The sequence below is a fragment of the Corythoichthys intestinalis genome, chromosome 11 (genome assembly GCF_030265065.1).
Source record: "Corythoichthys intestinalis isolate RoL2023-P3 chromosome 11, ASM3026506v1, whole genome shotgun sequence".
NCBI classification, from domain to species: Eukaryota; Metazoa; Chordata; class Actinopteri; order Syngnathiformes; family Syngnathidae; genus Corythoichthys; species Corythoichthys intestinalis.
The window spans coordinates 40,203,867-40,226,701 of record NC_080405.1 but is presented as its reverse complement, the minus strand read 5'-3'; the positions used below and the strand labels follow the sequence as shown (position 1 = coordinate 40,226,701).

At 38.1% G+C, this 22,835-nt stretch overlaps 1 long non-coding RNA gene across 1 annotated transcript; it reads left to right on the top strand.

The window, feature by feature from the left end:
- Positions 1 to 612: 612 nt before the first annotated feature.
- Positions 613 to 14,126, top strand: LOC130923568 (uncharacterized). The gene is made up of 3 exons (XR_009064730.1): positions 613 to 923; positions 7,821 to 7,913; positions 7,976 to 14,126. It is a non-coding gene; the product is annotated as an uncharacterized LOC130923568 (long non-coding RNA).
- Positions 14,127 to 22,835: the final 8,709 nt, after the last annotated feature.

Genomic DNA, 22,835 nt, shown 5'->3' with positions numbered 1-22,835 from the left:
TAAGTGTGTATTATCATCACCAAGTTGGCATTGTCCTTGTACACACTACAATATGTGCCTTTATGTCAATTTTATTTTGCAATGGTTGGAAATATTATTTTTGGAAATATTTATTTTTTGATTTCACATCCAAAAACATTTTGAGTAATCGGCGACTAAAACTAGTCGATATTTGTCTGAGTTTTCATCAACGAATAAATACATTGTGAAATGACTATACTATAACTAAGACTAAAAAGTATTTATGTCCAAAAGACTAAAATGAAAACCCTATGAACAGATTAATGGGGTTAATGAAAATTAATTTTTTTAGACAGACTTTTCATGGGGAACTGGACACTATTAGGATGTGTCGCCGAGCATCCTTGGAGACGGCAACAACAACTAGTTTCTCTGGCTAGCTACGTCAGCTATAGCAGCACAAGACAATGGATTCTTTTTTTTCTGAAAATAATTAGCGTCCCCGGTGAGTAGCCTGTATTTTCCGTTCAAATTTTATGCTTTTGTAAATTTAATAGGTAATTAGAGATTTGGAATTGAATGCTGTAATGAAAGAAACGGTTCGCTTAGTTGAAGGCCCACGTGACGTGGCGGAGCTAGAGGGGGGGCCGGGGTAGCACTGGACCCCCCTAAAATCTGATTGGACCCCCCAGGTGCCACCCCAGATGATTGACAATGACATATCGCGGCACCGACTGCTAAGTCCTTCCTGTACAGTAGTTGGCGCTATGTACCTTAAAGCGTTGCAAATTCGCTTTCATGAGGAGAAGAAGAATCGCCACTGAAACGGAGGAAGATTTGAGATTTGAGTACTTGGTCATCGTTGACGGAACGGAACACGGAAGATAAACAAAGTGACAAGAACAAACAAGGAGACGAACTTGGATACCCTGCCTTCAAGCCACTGAAATCCTCGTCGTAATGTAAGTTTTTTGCTGGTGTCCTAATGAGTCAATGCTTAAATTTGTAGGAAGGAGATTTTTTGTTGTCGCTAAAACAGAGAGCCACGGCATCAAGCAAGCGTTAACGTTATCTCATGTCGTCTAGCTTCCAACAGCCGCTCGATATTAACGTCTATATTTAATTCATTTGGGTCGCTATTTACATACATGTTTCTCCAATAATTGTAGAGCATTAGCCAGCTGTCTCATGCTCTCTTGCCTTAAATGAAACGTCACGTGAACACGGTAGTTGGCCGGGCCTGCTGTCAACTAGCTTAAAAGTCAGAATATTAAATTTATGTCTACGGTGGTTTATTTGCCCCGAATTTTTTAAGGCTTGAAGTAGGGATTTAATCATTTACCAACATTGTGTGATTATGAGTGATGCTAGGAGTAACGTTAACAGGACCGGCTCATTGTTTCATAGGGACAGTTCAGAATGAAAAGGCAGGGGGCCAAGATTTATAACCTCTTTTTAAAGCGATCCAAGTCTGGGACGAATCAGGCTCAGGATGAGAAAGAATCTGGCACACACTGCCCATCACCAGGTCAGTCAGAGCAGAGAAGCAGCTTCTCTGGTCTGAGAAGCAGTCACATGCTCACTTCAGCAGTAATTTTTCAGATACAGGTTTCCTACGTGAGTATGGAAAGTATGGAACTTGATTTTTTATATTTAGTTCTATAGTAGTAGTTCTACTATATACAGTATTTCCATACAATGGCTTCCATACCACTAGTATGGAAGCCATTGTATGGAAATATATTTATCTTAATAGTTATCTTAATATATTTGATAAGATATTGATAAGAGAGAAGTGTGTGTGTGTGTGTGGGGGGGTCGTGTGAGTAACTTTGAATGTGTTGGTGCATTTTCACCATTTTTGTAAAAAATAGTTATTATTAATGACTGATCGAAAAGTTGTTACCAAGTTGTGTTTTACATTTTTTACATCGTTAAGATGTTGATGGGGGGGGGGGGGGGGGGGTCGTATGAGTAACTGTGAATGTGTTGGTGCATTTTCACCATTTTTGTAAAAAATAGTTATTATCAAGTTAATAAACAAATTATATACATAAATCTCATCACCTGTGTGCTTAGTATGTACATTTCAACATTTGACACTCTGATTGCAATTGATAAGTCAAGAAACAAATGTATTGTTATAGTCTGTGGACCCCCTGAAATAGCCTCGGCCACCCCCTGGCCACCCCAAGAATAAAAGTCTAGCTCCGCCACTGCCCACGTCCACAGTGTACATCCAGGCACTGGTAACAATGCAATGCAGAATAGCAGCAGCACAGACGTTTTCCACATAGTACCAAGGAAAACCTAATATCTGTCACACTATATCCGTAAACTGCCTCCGCATCAGAGCAGATTCCAATTATAGATCCAGGTTTTGCCCTTTCCATTATGTTTTCCCTTAGATTGAAGTGAAAGCAGTTTCTCTTTCTGCAAAACAAATAGAAGCACACTTCCTTCCATCCTTCATATTTTTATTTATTTAAAATTATGTTATTGTTGAGAGAATTTTATTCAATGCTCACTTGTAGAGGAGCTGAGAAGGCGCAACTTCAAAGTGAAACTGTGTGAAACGACCATCTGCTAGCTTAGACGTATGATTTCAACACTTGAGAAAACATATTTTTTTTGAAAGCAAGATGTTATCTTTGATAACTATAGATCCTTTTCAAAGCTTTACAAATCTTTGTGAATAGTGTTTTGCCTTGAAGAGCAGCGATTTAAACTGGTGGGTTGTGACCCAAAACAACAAATGGGATACTTGGCCATATGCACCATCTTTTATAGATTATTATTAATCTTGGGGAAAAGGATGTTTTTGATTTTTATATTGTACACATATTTTCAAAACTTATGTGAAAGATTTTCTATCACTGTAAAAAATATTCTCCTTGCTGCCCAACCTATGTTAATTTTCTTCCCAAAGATAACCATACATGTTTTTTTCAACGCTTATCTGAGACGGTGATGTTCGCATGACTCACAACAACTTGAATACGTCTGCCCCTTTGCTACTTGCAGGTCTTTGAAGGGTCAGAAATTGCTCACAGTTTAATTCTATTAAGAAAAAGTTCAAGCTCCAAATTAAAATGCAAATTACCTCCGCTGTAAATGTGAACGAGGGTATAGTCAAGAGATAACGTACATCCTACTCTTTCTATTGGCAGCACTTATAGACAAGCAACACGCTTTATGGTAAAATTAATTCAGAAGAACAAAGTATCTCAGAACTCTTCGTCACATTAAGTTTGGTTCGGTTCAACGACATTCAGGAAAGAATGAAACAAAACTTTTAGAACATTTGTATCTTTTTAATTACGTTTTAAAAAAAAAATGTCCAAGATTTATACAGTGCAAAAGACAGCCCCTCATAATTAGTAACTGACTTGAGATTTATGCATGAGTTCCCTAAAGTTAATGTATTTTACAATTTTTGTAACGCTAAATCGATCTAGTGATGTGTACATATTGTATGGAAATGTCCTAACAGAGTCTCTCTTCTGTCTGCTCAATCATAACTCAACAGCCTTGCTTGACTAGTCAGGATGAGACAAAGAGTGTTCCCATTTACAAAGTGGAGATTAGAAAACCACCTAAACGGAATGATGGTTCCACTGTTATATTTACTCAACACAGAGTTCTTAATCCTTGGTATATTTTATATTCAATCCAGGGTTTCCGCTAGGATTTTTTAAAGATTTAGCGGTGGGCTGCATTGGAGTCCGACAACCTGACCATGTCTTGCCACGGCAAAATTGCGTCATATGATGACAAATGATTTTTTTTTTCCCCCAAAAAGAACCATAACAAAGATCTATTTGAAATTTTTCATTAGACAGGCTAATATCGTAGCTCTCAACTACAGTACATGTACGTAAAATGCGTAGCTGATTACAGCTACATTACCCTACATAATAATACAACTTTTTTTTCTCATAGCAATAGTACGACTTGCATGTCGTAGTTCTTTTTATTTGGCCCTAATTTGGAATGAGCTCGACGACAAGCTAAAAGTTTTAAAATCCATCTCCACCTTTAAAACGATGCTAAAAAGGATTCTGATCAGTAAATATAAAAAAATCCAACATACAGTGGGGCAAATAAGTATTTAGTCAACCACCAATTGTGCAAGTTCTCCTACTTGAAAAGATTAGAGAGGCCTGTAATTGTCAACATGGGTAAACCTCAACCATGAGAGACAGAATGTTGTAAAAAAACTAAAAACAAAATTACATTGTTTGATTTTTAAAGAATTTATTTGCAAATTCAAGTGGAAAATAAGTATTTGGTCACCTACAAACAAGCAAGATTTTTGGCTGTCAAGGAGGTCTAACTTCTTCAAACGAGGTCTGACAAGGCTCCACTTGTTACTTGTATTAATGGCACCTCTTTTAACTCATTGTCGGTATAAAAGACACCTGTCCAAAACCTCAGTCAGTCACACTCCAAACTCCACTATGGCCAAGATCAAATAGCTGTCAAGGGACACCAGAGACAAAATCGTAGACCTGCACCAGGCTGGGAAAACTGAATCTGCAATAGGTAAAACACTTGGTGTAAATGAATCAACTGTGGGAGCAATTATTAGAAAATGGAAGACATACAAGACCACTGATAATCTCCCTCGATCTGGGGCTCCATGCAAGATCTCACCCCGTGGCGTCAAAATCATAACAAGAACGGTGAGCAAAAATCCCAGAACCACACGGGGGGACCTAGTGAACTGGGAGAATGTGGGACTGGGAGAATGTGTTATGGTCAGATGAAACCAAAATAGAACTTTTTGGTAGAAACACAGGTTCTCGTGTTTGGATGAGAAAGAATACTGAATTGCATCCAAAGAACACCATACCCACTGTGAAGCATGCGGGTGGAAACATAATGCGTTGGGGCTGTTTTTCTGCAAAGGAGTCAGGACCACTGATCTGTGTAAAGGAAAGAATGAATGGGGCCATGTATCAAGAGATTTTGAGTAAATATCTCCTTCCATCAGCAAGGGCATTGAAGATGAAATGTGGCTGGGTCTTTCAGCATGACAATGATCCCAAACACACAGCCAACAAAGGAGTGGCTTCGTAAGAAGCATTTCAAGGTCCTGGAGTGGCCTAGCCAGTCTCCAGATCTCAACCCCGTAGAAAATCTGTGGAGGGAGTTGGAAGTCTGTATTGCCCAATGACAGCCCCAAAGCATCACTGCTGTAGAGGAGATCTGTATGGAAGAATGGGCCAAAATACCAGCAACAATGTGTGAAAAGCTTGTGAAGAGTTACAGAAAACGTTTGGCCTCCGTTATTGCCAACAAACGGTACATAACAAAGTATTGAGATGAACTTTTGGTATTGATCAAATACTTATTTTCCACGATGATTTGCAAATAAATTCTTTAAAAATCAAACAATGTGATTTTCTGTTGTTTTTTTTCCACATTCTGTCTCTCATGGTTGAGGTTTACCCATGTTGACAATTAAGCCTGAGTTATACTCCCGCGTTGCGGTGACGGCGTAGCGACTACGGCGTCATTCGACATTCGATAGTTCTGCGGTGAGGGAACGCGTTGCTCTGTAATTCACCGCCAAGCCACTAGAGGGATGTGGCGTTATGTTTGTACGGTTTTGGGGCATGCTTGTTTACTTCCGCTAGTCGGAGAAAAATGAACAATGCAATATGGAACTCTTGAAAGTAAACATTCTGCTCATCAACACTGAATAAATATTGAACATACAAATGTTGAGGGGCAGGCGACGCAGAAGACGGTTTCGAGGCGGTCTGGCCGACTTTTGATGCCGCACAGAGTTTTAGACTCAGGTGGAGAGAGCTAGCTGTGGCGGCTAGCTTCAAACTGGCGTCGAGCACTGCGTTCAAGGTCTGCAAAGCCCTCCAGCCCGATTTGTTTGCCGTGTCCTACAACCAGCCAGTGGGAAGCCATAGCAGATTTCTGGCGTCTAGGGAACTTCCCAAACTGCGTTGGGAGGCTTGATTTTAAGGTTATCATAAAAAGCACCGAGGCACTCTCAATCAGTGATGATGTATCGTGTGTGTGAACTGTCTGTTATTGAAAATTAAAGATCAAAACAACTCTTGACACCAAATCTGTGCTTTATTCTTTATATACTTGAAGTGTGACACGTAAATAAGTCACAGACTCACAGCAAACATATGTACACAGTAAATGATGAAGTGCACCAACCAAAAATACGACATAAAGTGATAAAAAGTTGGCAGTTTTTGGCCGACTGGGTCACCGCTTCGTGTGGCCCCTCGATTCCGACCACCCACGTCTCAGTGGTTCTTCCATTTATTTATTTTTTCGATCGCCGACCTTGCCATTTGGCCATCACAATAATAATTTCTTGACGAGACTTGCTCTTCGATGATACTCCCGTCGGCTTGGTCCATTTTTGCGTGTAGAAAACAATGTTTGATTCTATTGTACAATGGCGGTGTTTTCGCGATAAACCGGAAACAACAGTCTGAGCGGACCAATCACAGTCCGTTTTCGCTACGTCATACGCGTCTACGCGACGCGAAGGTTACAAAAATCGAGAGGTGCGCGTCAGGCTACGGCGTAGGGTCGTAACTCGATTCTTCCTTGACGGCATAGGTCTGACGCGGAAGTATAACTGAGGCTTTACAGGCCTCTCTAATATTTTCAAGTGGGAGAACTTGCACAATTAGTGGTTGACTAAATACTTATTTGCCCCACTGTACCTAGGTTATAAATTCTCCTCTTCTAGAGAAGTATTACTTTCTTTTTGTGTGTGTATTTAATCTTGAATGTTATTGTTTGTCAGTATGGTCATGTATGAGGATACTATAATATGCGATAATTCACCCTATCTGCTCTTATTATACGTTTTCTTATGATTGTCTTCATCTACGCAGGCTCCTGGCTAAAAGCTTTGAGTAGCTTCTTAAGGAGACTTGGAAGGGTGTACACTTTGTAAATATGAATGTGTGTGTGAATGAATTGAATCTGAAATTAATATGTACTACATTACCACAACAGTAATAGTCCTTCTGTTAACGGACACATTTCAAAGACTAGGGGGAAATTCTAATTGGCGTGAAAAGAGTTTCTAAACACTTCACTATGACATAACTCATTTAACATGGCTGAATCCAGCTGCTCCCGGTTACGACCAACATTAGGTACATTTTTGTTTGAGCTCATTTTTTAAATGCATTCGTAATTTAGTTTATTGGTATATTTTGACTTTTTTGTGAGAATATGTGTTTGAAAAACATGTTAAGAACATTGTGAGAAAATGCTAGCATTTTACAGCATTTAAGCTAGCGGATTTTAGCTATGCAAGTTACCCAATTGTTTTTTTGTTGCACTTAGAGCCTCATTTATTTTATTTTTTTTGTATGCCGTTTCAAGCTAAGATCAGGTATTTTTATTTAGTTTTAAATGAAAGTGAATTCTGCATTCTGCAGTTTGAAGAAACACTCGGGGAATTTTATTTTGTCTTTGCATATAATGCTCCTTTGATAATCTTAGCAAGCCTTTGTTGTACATTTCCTGAAATTTACTCGGCAGCGCATTAAATGTTCCTAATCCGATTATTCGAACACACTAGTTGATTGATTAATCGACTACTAAAATAATCGATAGCTGCAGCCCTACTTTTAACCAAATAAAAAAATATTTTTGAAAGGAAAATCATGACTTGAAAGTGATGAAACAATGAAAGGCTGGCACCCTTCATCACAGATGACAATAATAGCTACTGTACTGTGAATAGACCAAATGTACATTCTAATTGAACTGTCAAGATGTCAAAAATCTGTGACACAGCAAGTGGACACACTGAGATGATTTATTTGTAATTGCACTTTTCGGTTATATCTGTGCAGTTTTCCTTCCCCGTGATTCTGCTTTCGTGGATTCCTGCCGTTTTCGCAGTGAGAGCACTATACCTTTTGGGCACATGTTACCAAGAATATGAGGTGAATGTCAGCATCAAGGAGATAACAGCTCAACTCTCACTGGTTTTTTTATCACTGTGCAGCGCTCCAGAGCAGCACAGCTGCAGGAGCAGAAGTCTTATCGCTTCCAGAGTTAAGGTGAAAGAGCAGCAGAAGGATGAGACTCGAAAGCAGACGAGCATGAGCCCTTCAGGCTCCCCTCACGACATTCTGACTCCATGGCTGACTTCAGTTCTAAAAGGGCCAATCTTTGCATTTCTATAAGAGGAAACATGTTGTCATAATCCACGCTTTAGTCATCCCAAGGACGATTAGTACGGTGCCCTTTCGACACAGCAGGTGACGCATACTCTGACAGCTCAGTGCATACTAATGAGGGCTTAGGGCACTCTGCTATTATAGGTCACTTTTAAAGTCTGGGTCTATGGTAAATGAAGGAAAGGTTCAAAATTAAAACAACTTACCCCGTAAACCTTCTGGTAAAATGGTAATAAAACATGCAGAAACTAATTTCCGACTGGGACATGGCTCACGTTATGCAAAAGCAATCGAGGTATCAATGCAAATTATCAACAACTTCAGTTATTGCATAGGCTCTAATGAAACAAATACAACTGTAGTACACATTGTATTTCATTAGTTGACACTCCAAGAGCCTGTAGGCTGCCAATGTACATACAGTCCCTGACAAAAATCTTGTCGCTTATCCATTTTGTTGAAACAATTGCTAATAACCTGAAAGCTAAGACCCTCCCAAATGATGTTGAATGTACAAAAATATATTTGTTTCACTAAAAAAAGATTTATCATTTAATGAAGACTTAAGGTCAAATTTTGGCAAGACAAGAATTTCACCCCGCAGATCTCTCGCACACCCCCACACTGGATATAACCCCAAACCATGATTTTGCCACCACCAAACTTCACTGTTTTCTGAGTGAATCTCGGATCCATGCGGGCTCCAGTAGGTCTCCTGCAATTTTTGCGGTGACTGTGGTGTAATTCATTGAAAGTTTGATCTGAAAATCCACCTTTTGCCACTTTTCCAGCGTCCATCCTTTTGACAGGCTGTGGGCCTTGGCAAATGCCACATGGTTTTTTAATTGTCTGCACCCCGAGAGATCTGCAGGGTGGAATGCAACATAAATAGTCTGAAATATCAACAAATCTTAGCTGCCTCTTACATTCATAACCATAAAAAGGGACAAATTCTGCAGCAGGATGGTGCTCCATCGCATTCTTCAATCTTTACCTCAAAGTTCCTCAAGGCTAAGAAGATCAAGATTCTCTAGGACTGGCCAGCCCAGTCACCAGATATGAACATCATTTAGCATCTATGGGGTAGGATAAAAGAAGAAGCATGGAAGACGAAACCCGAGAATGTTGATGAACTCTGGGAGGCATGCAAGACTGCTTTCTTTGATGTTGCTGATGACTTCATCAATAAATTGTATGAATCCTTCCCTCCTTCAAGCCCATGGAAGTCATATAAAATATTAAATTTGGATTTCACAGCACCACTACTTAATTCGCTTCTGTTATGTAACATATTTCTGTATTTGAAGTACTTTTTTTGTTCAATTTTCACACTACTTTCTGTAGGCGACAAAACTTTTGTCTTGCCAAAATTTGACCTTTATGTCTTAATTAAATGATAAATATTTTTTCAGTGAAACAAATATATTTTTGTACATTCAACATCATTTTGTAGGGTCTTAGCTTTCATATGAGCCATTTCTGAAACCAATTGAATAATTAAAAGTCAGGTAATTAGCAATTGCTCCTACAAAATGAGACTTTTGTCAGGGACTGTACACATGATCAGGCCCGGAGTGGCTAATCGGGAGGATCGGGACACTTCCCGGTGGGCCGGCCTGACGTTTGGTCCGGTGTGCTGGCATAAAGTAGATTTGTTCAACATTAAGCTGCTATCAACAGCAGAGATACTATTTCAACAAGGGATACCCATTCGTCAGAACAAGCACCTAAAACCTCCAGAATGGAGGCTCCAGGCACTTCGTGCTTCTGTCGCGGCCGCCCGAAGCTCACTATTTTGGGGGCACAAAGAGAGGAGGATTGGGGCAAAATTCACGTTCTCAGGCAAAACATAACTTGGCATGGCACTCTGAGGTGGACTGATGGGCGCAAACTACCCTGAGATGCACAGATATTCGAACTGTATAAGTGCTTTGGGAAATTGGGAGACAGCAGTTTTTGTGAGTTCAATCATGTTATCGTTCACATTAAATGTTTTTTGTATTTTTATGTCATAAGTAATATGAAACCACTGATAACCAATTATATATTACATTAAAGTATATACAATACTGATTGAAAAATTTGAATATCAAGTAAAAGTTGTTTAATTTAGGCAATTTAACATAAAAGATTAAACCATCAAAATGGTATATGTGAATTTGCATATAATGGGTCATCTAAAGCAGTTCCTCATAACTTTTCTGATTCTGAAGATTTGTCAGCTTATTATAACCACAAAAGTAAAACAAACAAACAAAAAATACGATGAAAAGCTTCAGTTTTGTACACAGTTGACACATGTGGAATTCAAAACACCTACAAAAGGTTTCTGAGCCTTTAAAAAGTCAGTCTAATATAAACTCAATTTATAGATCCCCAGTACCCCCCCCAAATAAATGGCAACTCCACACAGAACCCGTGCTTGAGCCCTTGATCTCAGAACAGTCAGCAGACATACTAACCACTCTTCTGCCAGGCTTCCTTTTTTACAAGTAATTTGGGGAAAATCTTTACAAGTATAAAGTAAAACTCTTTTCTTGTTTTTAATGAAGCTTACGTTTGAATGATGTAAGGTAAGCACATTGGTGAACTCCTGCTCTAATAAATGTATTTAAAAATTGAAATACATAATTTTTGCATTGAAAAAAATGCCACTAATGGCAAGTGTACTATTGACAGCATGCGATTTAAAAAAAAAAATGAATCGCTTGACAGCATGATTACCGTATTGGCTTGAATATAAGACGGTGTTTTTTGCATTGAAATAAGACTGAAAAAGAGGAGGTCGTCTTATATTCGCGGTCTAGACATTATACCCATTCACGACGCTAGATGGCGGCAGATATCATTGAAGCGATGTTCTTTCATGACAAATCTCAGCTACTCTCCCCATTCACGACGCTAGATGGCGCCAGATATCATTTAAGCGATATTCTGTCATGACAGATCTCAGCTACTCTCAAGTTTAACCAGTTTGCATTATTTTATTGCAATGTTTTTCCTTCCTTCCTTTCCTTTCCTTTCCTTATTCAGATTTGTTTTAAGACTGCAGTTACAGTTAGACTTCACTTTGATGGTAAATGCAGTTATTGCAATTTTCTTGTTTTATCAAAATAGATTGGTTTATTTACATTTCAAAAACCAGAAGCCATTCATTTACGAATGTGATTGCACTTTACATATTTAAATGTTCAAATATTAAGATTTGAATGAGGCAAAATAACATGCTTTTTCTCTCAAATATATTGTTATAGTCATTTGTTTCGGATGTACTGTAATTATTTTCTGTATAAAAATTAATTTGGTGTTCAAAAAGTCTTTTTTCAAATTTGAGTCTTGAAAAAGAGGCGGTCGTCTTTTAATCAGGGCCGTCTTATATTCGGGCCAATACGGAATTATTACACTATTTCACTACGGTAGGTCATGATATAAAGTGGGCCGGTCTGTGGCATGAAACTCCCGGTAACTCAAGCGAAGTTGATAGTACAGCCATGAAGTTGAATGTTGAAATGAAGACCGCCAGAACTATCAAACCAAATGTTCCATCAAAAACTTGAGTTAGTTACATACAATAATAAGTTATATATAATCATGAAATGAGGAATGATATTTCTTTGAATATATCTTGTTTTGTTCCATTACATTAAGATTTGTACTGTATTATCCAAAATAGAAAATCAAAAACAAGACTTCAACTGATTGCAATGGGATTGACATGATAATTGTAAAAAATGTAATACATAGTATAGTAAATCCACTAACCTACATCTGCAACTTCTCTTTTAGTACTGGAGTTTTTCCACAGAAAATGAAAACGGCCAAAGTCATTCCACTTTATAAAACAGGTGATAGCAAATTATATTCCAGTTATCACTCAATGTCTTTATTGTGCCAGTTCTCAAAAGTACTGGAGAAAGTGTTTGAAAAGAGACTTAAAATTTTCTTTTTTCAACTGCACTTGCATTGCTTGACCGTACTGAAGCAATAACCATGATATATTACTTGTGGAAATGGAAAGATACGGGTTTAGAGGCATTGTTCTGGAATGGTTAAAAAGTTACATGGGAAATCGCAAACAGTACAAACAGATTGGTGATTACAGATCATCATTATTGGACATTACAGTTGGAGTACCACAGGGCTCTGTAATGGGTCCAGAACTCTTTACACTATTTATCAATGACTTATGTATGACATCTAAAAAAGTTAAAATTTTTACTCTTTGCAGATGACACTAACATTCTATGCTCAGGAAAAATGTTATAGAATCTGATGCATGAGGTAATGACTGAATTAACATATCTGAATCACTGGTTCAGGCTAAACAAATTATCAATAAATATGGAAAAAACTAATATATTTCATTTGGAAATAAAATGACAAAAACTGAAGATAATTATAGACAATAGCGAAATTGAGCGAGTAACTGAGACTAAATTTTCTAGGTGTAATACTGGATGAACAAATGAATTGGAAGTCACATTAGTAATGCCATACCTCAGCTACTGTGTGGAGGTTTGGGGCAATACATATCCCAGCAATTTATGGTAACTTGTGGTACTTCAAAATAAAGGCAATAAGAATAGTACACAAGGCTAAATACCTTGAACATACAGATAGACTGTTCTTGGAATCCAAGCAGTTAAAATTCCTGGATCTAGTCAAATTCAAAATGGCCATAATCATGTTTAAGGCACAGAAAAACGCATTACCTGGAAATATTTTAAGTTTTGTTTTCAAATAGACAAGGAGGGTATCATCTGAGAGGGGAGTTAAACTTCAAAAAGCAATATCACCGTACAACAAAAAAGAGCTTCTGTCCTTCAATTTGTGGTGTGGACATGTGGAACAAACTTACTGAGGACCTAAAGAAAAGCGCTAATTTGAGCGTGTTTAAGAGAAAATACTAGGATCTTGTTTTCTGTAATTATAGAAATGAATCATAGTATTTATGTTAAGAAAATGTTGAGTGATGCCAACCTTTGTTCTTTAGGCATTATTGAACTGTTGTGAATTGTATTTGTTTTGTCTGATTCATGCTGATGAGTATGTAGCAGACAAAGGGGTAGGATTTATGTTTTTTTTACTTCTCCCAACTCCTTTTCGAGTCTTATGTTTTGTTTGTATTCTTGTATATCTCTAATGTGATGCATGTTTTCGAAATAAATTCAATCAATCAATCAATAACAGGAACGTTGTAATTGGGTATGGCTAGCTGGCCCCAAAAAATGATCTTTTTTTTTTTCGCATATCATCGGATTTTGATACTCTTCACAATTTTTAAAACTTGGTTTTCATGTTTCTCTCTTTTTGTTTTGTTTTTGTACAATTTTTAAAATATAATTTTGTGTCCCACACTGTATATTGGCATTGAAATAGCAATTGAAAAAATGAAATGCATTTTACTTTATAATTCATTCATTTTCCACGCCGCTTTTTCCTCACGAGGGTCGCGGAGGTGCTGGAGCCTATCCCAGCTAACAATGGGCAGTAGGCAGGGGACACCCTGAACTGGTTGCCAGCCAATCGCACAAGGAAACATACAACCATTCATGCACACACTCATACCTACGGACAATTTAGAGTGTTCAATCAGCCTACCATGCATGTTTTTGGGATGTGGGAGGAAACCGGAGTTCCCGGAGGAAACCCACGCAGGCACGGGGAGAACATGCAAACTCCACACAGGAAGGCCGAAGCCCGGGATTGAACCCTTAATCTCAGAACTGTGAGGCAGACGTGCTAACCACTCAGCCACCGTGCCGCCTTACTTTATAATATTTGTAATTTTATTTATTTCATTGTGTTTAGCTTTACAGTTCACCTCACCTGTTGGGTTATAAACAGCTTAAAAACTATAAACATTAGACTCCTTTTGAGGGACTGCTCAAAATCTGCCAAACTAGTCAATTTGAATATGCATATGTTTGATTAAATGTGACATGGCTGATCACCAATATCGATTAAAAATTTGTCAGTGGCTTCTATCATAGTAGACTTCCTTTATGAATTTATAAATCAATTAGGCCATAGCTACATATATTACATGACACTTTTTGAAAAGAAAACATTTTTTACTGTGGTGTTAACTTGACCTTAACAACGGCAATGAAAACCCAGGGGAAGTGCTTGCTCATAAGTTTGTGCTATTATGTAAGTGACTGTGCAGACATTCAGGGTGAGCCAAAAACTAATCACAGTGATTAATTATAGCAGCCATATGGTCAGCAGCATCTCTGTGTCAATTGCTGTTAGTCTGCCTTGGAGGATTGCTGACATTGACAAAAAATTCCTGAATCCAATATTCATTTTCCTCTAAATATATTTATATTTTATAGGCTGTAATGTGGACAGCACCCACCAAACTTTGAAAATAAAACTAATGTAAGATGCCCTGGACTATCAGTCGCAGGTGTGCATGTTGTAAAATTGGATATTTACTTAGAATTACACAGAATCATTAGAGTGATTAAAAAAAAACCTTAACTAAAAACGTATCCTCATCTTTCAATTTCAGAAGACAAAAAGATTTAACCTTAAGAACAATGTCAATAGAATTGCAAAGAAAATAACAAATAAAATCCACTTTACCCTGACTTCTTAGCTTGCAAGAACAGAGCCTACTTTAAAAAAAAAAATCATGCTTGATGTAAAGCTACCTGCATTGTCGGTGCTAGCAGCTTCGTTGTAGCATGCTTTGGATATCAGTCCTTTTAAAATATGTTTTCCCAACTACAGTGGCATGTAAAAGTATCTGAACCTTTTGGAATTTCTCACATTTCTGTATAAAATCGCAATCAAATGTGATCTGACCTTTGTCAAAATCACACAGATGTAAAACCAGTGTCTGCTTTAACTAAAACCACCCAAACATTTATAGGTTTTCACATTTTAATGTGGCTAGCATGCAAACAGTAGCCACGTTTACATGCTGACTTTTATTCATACCGAATCAAATCATTCCGAATGGAAATTTCACATCAGCTGTTTACATGTCACTTCATCTATTCCGATCCAGTGTTTACATGTGTCTGCCTTTATTCCGAAAAGACGTTTGACAACTGCCGTCTGACATGCGCAGATTAATCAAAACAAAGCGTCACGTTGCAAAACATGGAGATCGATCGTCAGATCAGCTGCTGTTTTAACTTTTCGAGTGGAAACAAAACTTCAGAATGACACGCCGTTCATTAAAAAAGTTGTGTGGGTGCGCTGTGCGTGTGCTTGGAAGCCATGTTGCAAGTGACGTTACTTACGTCACCAAGTCACGTCACCACGTCAGTACGGAGCATGCGCAGAAAGAACGCAACCAGACACCATTCCGCTTCCCTGTTTACATGATATAATTTTACTTCTAATCGGTCTGGGAAAAGGAATATTCCACCCCTGTGAATCGGAATGAAATTCCATTCGGTTTGGGCCTGTTCATTCCGAATGAGGTGTTTGTATGGAACACATTTATTCGGTTTGAACAAATATTCCGATTGTAATTGGAATATTTGGCTCCATGTAAACGTGGCAAGTGACAGAAGGGGGTAAAATAAATAAATGAACCTTCTGCCTAAGGAGACTTAGGGAGCAATTTAAACCAATTTTTACCCAAAAATTTAAGTCAGGTGTGTGCCCAATCACTGATGAGTGGTTTAAAGCTGCCCTGCCCACTATAAAGCACACACCTGGTAAGTATTGTCTTGATGAGAAGCATTGTCTGATGTGCATCATGGCAAGGTCAAAAGACCTGTCTGAAGACCTGTGATCAAGGATTGTTTATTTGTATAAAGTTGGGAAAGGATACAATACCTTTTCTAAAAGTCTGGATGTTCATCTATCGACAGTCAGAGAAGTTGCTTCTCTCCCAAGAAGTGGCCGTCCACCAAGAGTTCAGCGCAGAATACTCAGAAAGAAAAAAATGAACCCTAGCGTGTCAGCTAAAGACTTACAGAAATCAGTGGCGCAGTCCAATATCTCTGTGCACACATAAATTGTATGTAAAACTATGGCCAAGAATTGTGTTCATGGGAGGACTCCACAAAGGAAGCCACTGCTGTTTAAAAAAAAACAAAAAAACATTGTTGCTCGTTTAATGTTCGCAAAAAGGCACTTCGACACTCCACAGAGGTTTTGCTAAAATATTTTTTGGACTTATGAAACCAAAGTTGAATTGTTTGGAAGTGACACACAACGTCATGTGTGGAGGAAAAATGGAACAGCTCACCAACATCAACACTTCATCCCCACCGTAAAGCATTGTGGTGGGAGCATCATGATTTGGGGGCTGTTTGCTGCCTCAGGGACTGGACAACTTACAATCATTAATGGAAGAATTAATTCAAAAGTTTATCAGGATGTTTTACAGGAAAACCTGACGCCGTCTGTCAGAGAGTTGAAGCTAAAAACTGGATGGATGCTGCAACAAAACAATGATCCAAAACACAGAAGTAAATCAACTTCAGAATGGTTTCAGAAGAACAAAATACACGATCTGGAGTGGCAAAGTCAAAGTTCAGACCTGAACCCAATTGAGATGCTGTGGCATGACCTAAAGACAGCAATTCATGCCAGACATCGCAGGAATCTGACTGAACTCCAGCAGTTTTGTAGAGAATGGGCCAAGATTAGTCTTGATCTATGTGCCAGACCGATCTGCAGCTACAGGAAGCGTCTGGTTGAAGTAATTGCTGCCAAAGAAGGTGGGGTGGGGGTGTGGGGCAAAATATTAAATGTAATATTCACTTACCCATTTTCCCCCCCTCCTGTCATTGTTTGCATACTATCCTCATTAAAATATGATAAACTATTAATCTTTAGGTGGTTTTGTTAAAGCAGACACTGTTTTTTCATCTGTGTGATTCTGACAAAGACCAAATCACATTTAATGGTAATTTTATGCAGAAATGTGAGGAATTCCAAATGGTTCAGATTAGGGTTGTACCGATCATGTTTTTTTGCTCCCGATCCGATCCCGATCGTTTTAGTTTGAGTATCTGCCGATCCCGATAGTTCACGATCCAATTGCTTTTTTTTTTTTTTTTTGCTCCCGATTCAATTCCAATCATTCCCGATAATTTAAGAATTTAAGAAAAAAATGAATATATAAGACCAAATCACATTTAATGGTAATTTTATGCAGAAATGTGAGAAATTCCAAATGGTTCAGATTAGGGTTGTACCGATCATGTTTTTTTGCTCCCGATCCGATCCCGATTGTTTTAGTTTGAGTATCTGCCGATCCTGATAGTTCACGATCAGATTGCTTTTTTTTTTTTTTTTTGCTCCCGATTCAATTCCAATCATTCCTGATAATTTAAGAATTTAAGAAAAAAATGAATAAAACTCAGATTAATATATACATTCAACACACAGTACATAAGTACTGTATTTGTTTATCATGACAATAAATCCTCAAGATGGCATTTACATTATTAACATTCTTTCTGTGGGAGGGAGCCACGGATAGAAAGACTTGTAATTCTTAAAGGATAAATGTGACTTTGTATATTGTGACTAAATATTGCCATCTAGTGTATTTGTTGAGCTTTCAGTAAATGATACTGCAGCCAACCCAACCCAACTCAAATGCATGATGGGAAGTGCAACCATGACTGTGCGTAGGGGCACCAATTGATATATCTTCTCTGCGTTGGGAAAGAACCTAGGGTGTTAAGAAAATTATTAACTACTACCTTTCTTCCCCACATTGCCTCCCACATAAATTTTAATTGCTGAGAGAGGGAATGTAAGGCTTTAGCCAAATAAAAAAAGGCTCCAAAGGCTGTCAAAATTCTTTCTACTCATTATATGCTGTGTTTAGCTCTATCTATGAAAATATAAATGGCGCCTTTATAAATTGAACGCGACAATGCGTGAGTGGGTCGTGCAGCACATGCGTTATCTATCGTGATTAAGAAAAAATAGTTACTGCCGTTAATGCCATAAATTTGTTAGCCCTACTTTAAGCCAAAACTACTCTGGATGAGTGTAAGACATTTTGTCTGTAACGTTATATACAATTAGAAAACGATTTAAATAAAAAATATATATATATTAAAAAAAAAGGCATGTCCGATATTTTTTTGCCGATTCTGATACTTTGAAAATGACGTGATCGGACCCGATCGATCGGGACATCTGTAGTTTAGATACTTTTTCACACCACTGTATCGCTAACCCTAAATTGTTCTACAGTGGCCCTCTTTCTTGCTCAAGTGTGTAATAAAGTCTGGCGTAAATGGATACATTTGTCGGCATTAGTGGATATCCGTTCTTTTGAAATGAAAAATAGAAATTGTATTCTCTGCCTGAACAAGTTTTCCAGAAAGGGTTACATTTAAAGCTAAAATTGACTTCAAAAAAATTCTTTATGTCCAATGGGTCCTTACATACAGATCAATGTTAGTCCCCTATATGCTCATCTTCAACAACTTTCATCTCTGCAGTTTTTTCTGCCACTGACAGTCGTCAAACCAGATGAAAACTTGTCAAACCAAATCCAAAAAAAGCTATACTCGATTCCCTGCGGATGGATGGACATGAGTTGCTAATGCGCAAAAATATTAGTTCCCCCAAACCTCTTTGCAATGGGGGCCTTTTTCTCCACTCTTCAACACCATTTTACTTATTAATCACATTGAGTGTATGAACCATGAAATGAAAACCATCCTACCAAAGTACTTTGGCCTTGACTAAATAAATAGTCTTTCAGAGGAAATAACTTGATGATTGGTTTGGTGGCAATATTTGGAGGCTAAGCGATTTAGCCCAAATATAGTGTGATGATTTTATGGCCTTGTGCAAACTTGATTCATTTGCAGTCTGGATGTGGAAGGGTCAGCATCTCACTGGGGATATACTGTAGTCGCAGTCTGCATAACTCTCCACTGATTCCGGAAAAAAGTCGCTCGGGGTTTGGGAAGTCGGGGAATCTAGCAATAAAGATCATCAAATTGTTAAGACGGTGGAAGAAGATATTTAGGATGTGGATTTTCGTATACAGTGATTATAATGGTCGGCATGAGACATTTGGTTTGCCATACACATGTGCATGCAAAACACACAGGGGAAACTGAATGAAACTCTAAAGATAAACATCACTCTATAAGCCTTCAAAGTGAAAGAGCGTCTTTTAATGCCATTTATCAAAAGAACCGTGTCAAGACCAATCCATATGTTTTACACTTTATCTGATGACTTTAAATTTGCAAACTCACTTGAGTGATAGCGACACTGCTGCTCAGTGAGAACCTAATTACAGATGTTTGATAACGGGAAATAAATCATCGTGGAACTTCCAAGCTTCCGACCAGACTTTGTAATCAGCAAAATTTATAGTATAGTAGTTAAATAATTGAACACATGCTCACTGGTGGGCTATGACAACCCAAATTGACCAATGTAATGTGTGTTCTTTTTTATTCAGGCATTTGCACATTTGAGTGGGAATTTTAGAAAAACAACTTGATTGACTGAAATGAAATTTGTTAGCTGGCAATTTAGCATACTTAGCATTAAAGAAATAGCATCTACTATAATTGTACACTGTACTACTACTACTACAACAGGGTTGTCACGGATTACTTGAAAAAGTAATTTAATTACTGATTACTTATTACACCTCAAAAAATTAATCTAGTTACTTTACTAATTACTTCGCCAAGGAATTGCTCAACAAACATTGAGCAGTTTACAGCATCCAATGGCCAATATGTCAAATAAAAGTATCGATACTTGGCGGGAGCATATCGATAACTGATCGGGTTGCAGAATATCGCGATATATCACTGTATCGAGATATTGTCACACTGTTATTATAAAGGCTGGTAACAAACTGTAGAAGTGCTGGCTGTCTCGTTACCTTCGGCTTTGTTTTGAGTTTTTTCGCGTTGTTCTGTAATTCCAAGTGCTTCCTTGCTGAATTGGATGTCGAGTTTTTTAGCGGTCGACAGTCTTTCTGAGCCAGTGCAGAGTTTGCAACACACGGAGATATTTTTGTCATCTTTACTGGACAGAAATGTGAAGTAATAGCTGTATTTCCATTGAGCAAATGCAGCCGTTTGTGTTATGTTCTGACAAGGTAGCCAGGCTATGTTGTTGACCGCCGTGGCAGACGGCGCGCACACAGCATGGTAATACACATGACCCATTTTTTTTCCAATGAGAAAATGTGAGATGTGATGTCACTCCCAAACTCAAGAGCAGTATTTTCTATTCAAATGCTCTTCATACATAACTACAGTATTCTTCATTCTACATACACAATGAGACAAAAACAAAATAGTAGTGCACAGGCACTGAGGAAACTAACTTTAAAGGGCAACTGAAGAGCTTTTCAGATTTCGCTCTTAAGTGTTTTACTCAGTTGAATTGTATTAAATGCATCATTCGCTCCCTCAAAAAGTCACATTAAAAAAAATAATAATAATAATTGACCACGTAGTTTTTGAGTTATGACCATTGCAACACCATAGCAACGAGGGACGCGCCGTCCTGCCGACCGCTACCTCATGACGTAACTTTCAGGAAGCCTCGCCACCACTCTGAACACGGAAATATAGCACCACACTATCCTCGCCATATATTGCAAACATTTTCTGGGTTTTACTCGCGGGATTCGTCATGCCATCTCGATGTGTAGCGATGAATTACATACAGGAAGACTCGAGACTCTAGGAGTGGTCCAAAAAAAACTTCTCCTGCAAAGGTTTGGACCGTTTTTGTTAGCATGCATACAGGTCCCCAATCGGCTCATTGTTTTCATCATTTCAGCCACGACAGCTTTGAAAACCTACAACAATGCAACCTTGGTTTTACAAAGACATAAGTAGAACATGAATGACTTTTTTTGATAAACGAGGGCTGTTTGTTGAAGTGCGACATTTTTTTGTTGTTGCTGTTGGCCTGTCATAAGTAGATAGGTTGGCTGACATGTCGTCTACTCATGTGATTTTATTACTATATCAATAGGTATTATGTAAATTCAAATGTCCCCTGCACCAAATAGGTCCTTGGCTCGTTGTTTTTTGGCCTGTCACAGGGTAGATATAAAGCCTATAACAACAAAACAATCCACCTGTCAGGCCCTAATGTATCAAATACATCTCAATAAAACAATAACTTGTTATACTTCAACATCAAGGTCTGCCTATTTGAAGAGGGAACAATAGCATCAAATAGATGCTGCTTTGACTGGGGCATTATTATTTGATCACCAAGAAATTATTTTTAAATTAAAATTAGGATTCATCCAATATTTTCATGCTGCTGTGATTTTTGTTTTTCTCCAGGAAGCCAAACATAAAAAATTAAGTGGCGGAAACCCTCAACACGATGAAAAAAGCGTTGCAAGTCAGCCGCCACCCAGTTTCCCAAAATCAAGAGAGAATGGGGCGAGTCATATGATGACCCAAGTGATTTGGTGTCCAGCGATGACGACTGAAGAGATCCTATGAGGCCTGCCAGATGCTGAATTTCTTCCGTCTGCGACATCAGATGACGATGACTTAGGAGAAATAAATGTAGCAAATTTTGATGATATGAAATCATAAACTAGTCATATATACAGTACACATTTTTTAAAAGAAAAAACTAGTTACCTTCATATATAATACATATATATCATATAAATACATAAATCCCACTGCCATTATCATTTTTCAATGTTGCGCTAGTCCGTTGCTATCCTAACTTTGTTTTGCTTACTAAATTTATGTTCTGTGATGTGTGCCATTGTGTGCTTGGTATAACTTAGCTCATATGTTGTGTCACAATATGACAGCGAAAGCTGATGCTGATTCAACATACTGTAAATCTGGTATCATTTATTATTATGGCCTATTGAATATTTTTTCAGAATGTAATATAATTACAATATATTATATACCAATAGAATACATTAAACAGCCAACAAAATGTGTCAATGTTGTTTACAATTTATGGTTTTATTTTTTTAATGTAATTCATGCCCGTCAGTGCTTCAGCCTCCTCAAGTTTGGCTCTCACGTCTGGGATCTCCTGACGACACAGGCATAATGTTGGAAGGGTAATTATTTGACGGTTTACAGCAACACCTGGAAAATAAAATCGTTTTGTCATTTATTTTGTGATTTATTTTTCAATAACATATCATTCATTTAGCCACATTTGGGCTAGCTTTACAATATTTAGATCGGTAGGAGCTGTCCCATTACCAAACATCCAGTTTTAGCTATGTGGAGAGCATGGAAAAATATACAACCATGTAATCGCATTCTCCCTAATAAAAAAAATCACGATGCTGGATTTAGGCTTACCACTCACTCTCCCGTTCGTGAAGTGTCGAGCTGTCAAATGGCGTCATGACGCCATCTGCTGTGTCAAGCAAATCGCCGTCATCTGACGCCTCAGGTTCAAACATGTAGGGATTAATTGTAGTTCATCTTTCCTGGGAGCCTTTGCCATCGGTAGCGTCATGAACGAGCGATCCTGAATGGTTACCTTTGGTGGAAATATCACTGACATCGTTGTTGCTGCTATGCTAGCTGTGGATAGTCTTCTCTGTTACGTCGGGGAATCTACGTCACACTTCCGGGTTTGCGAGGGGACCATTAACGGAGTGCAAAAAAACTAAAAAAAAACGCAAATTATCCTTACAATTACGTATTGATAATGTCATGGTTGTTTTGACGAACTCGTCCAAAGTTTATATTCATA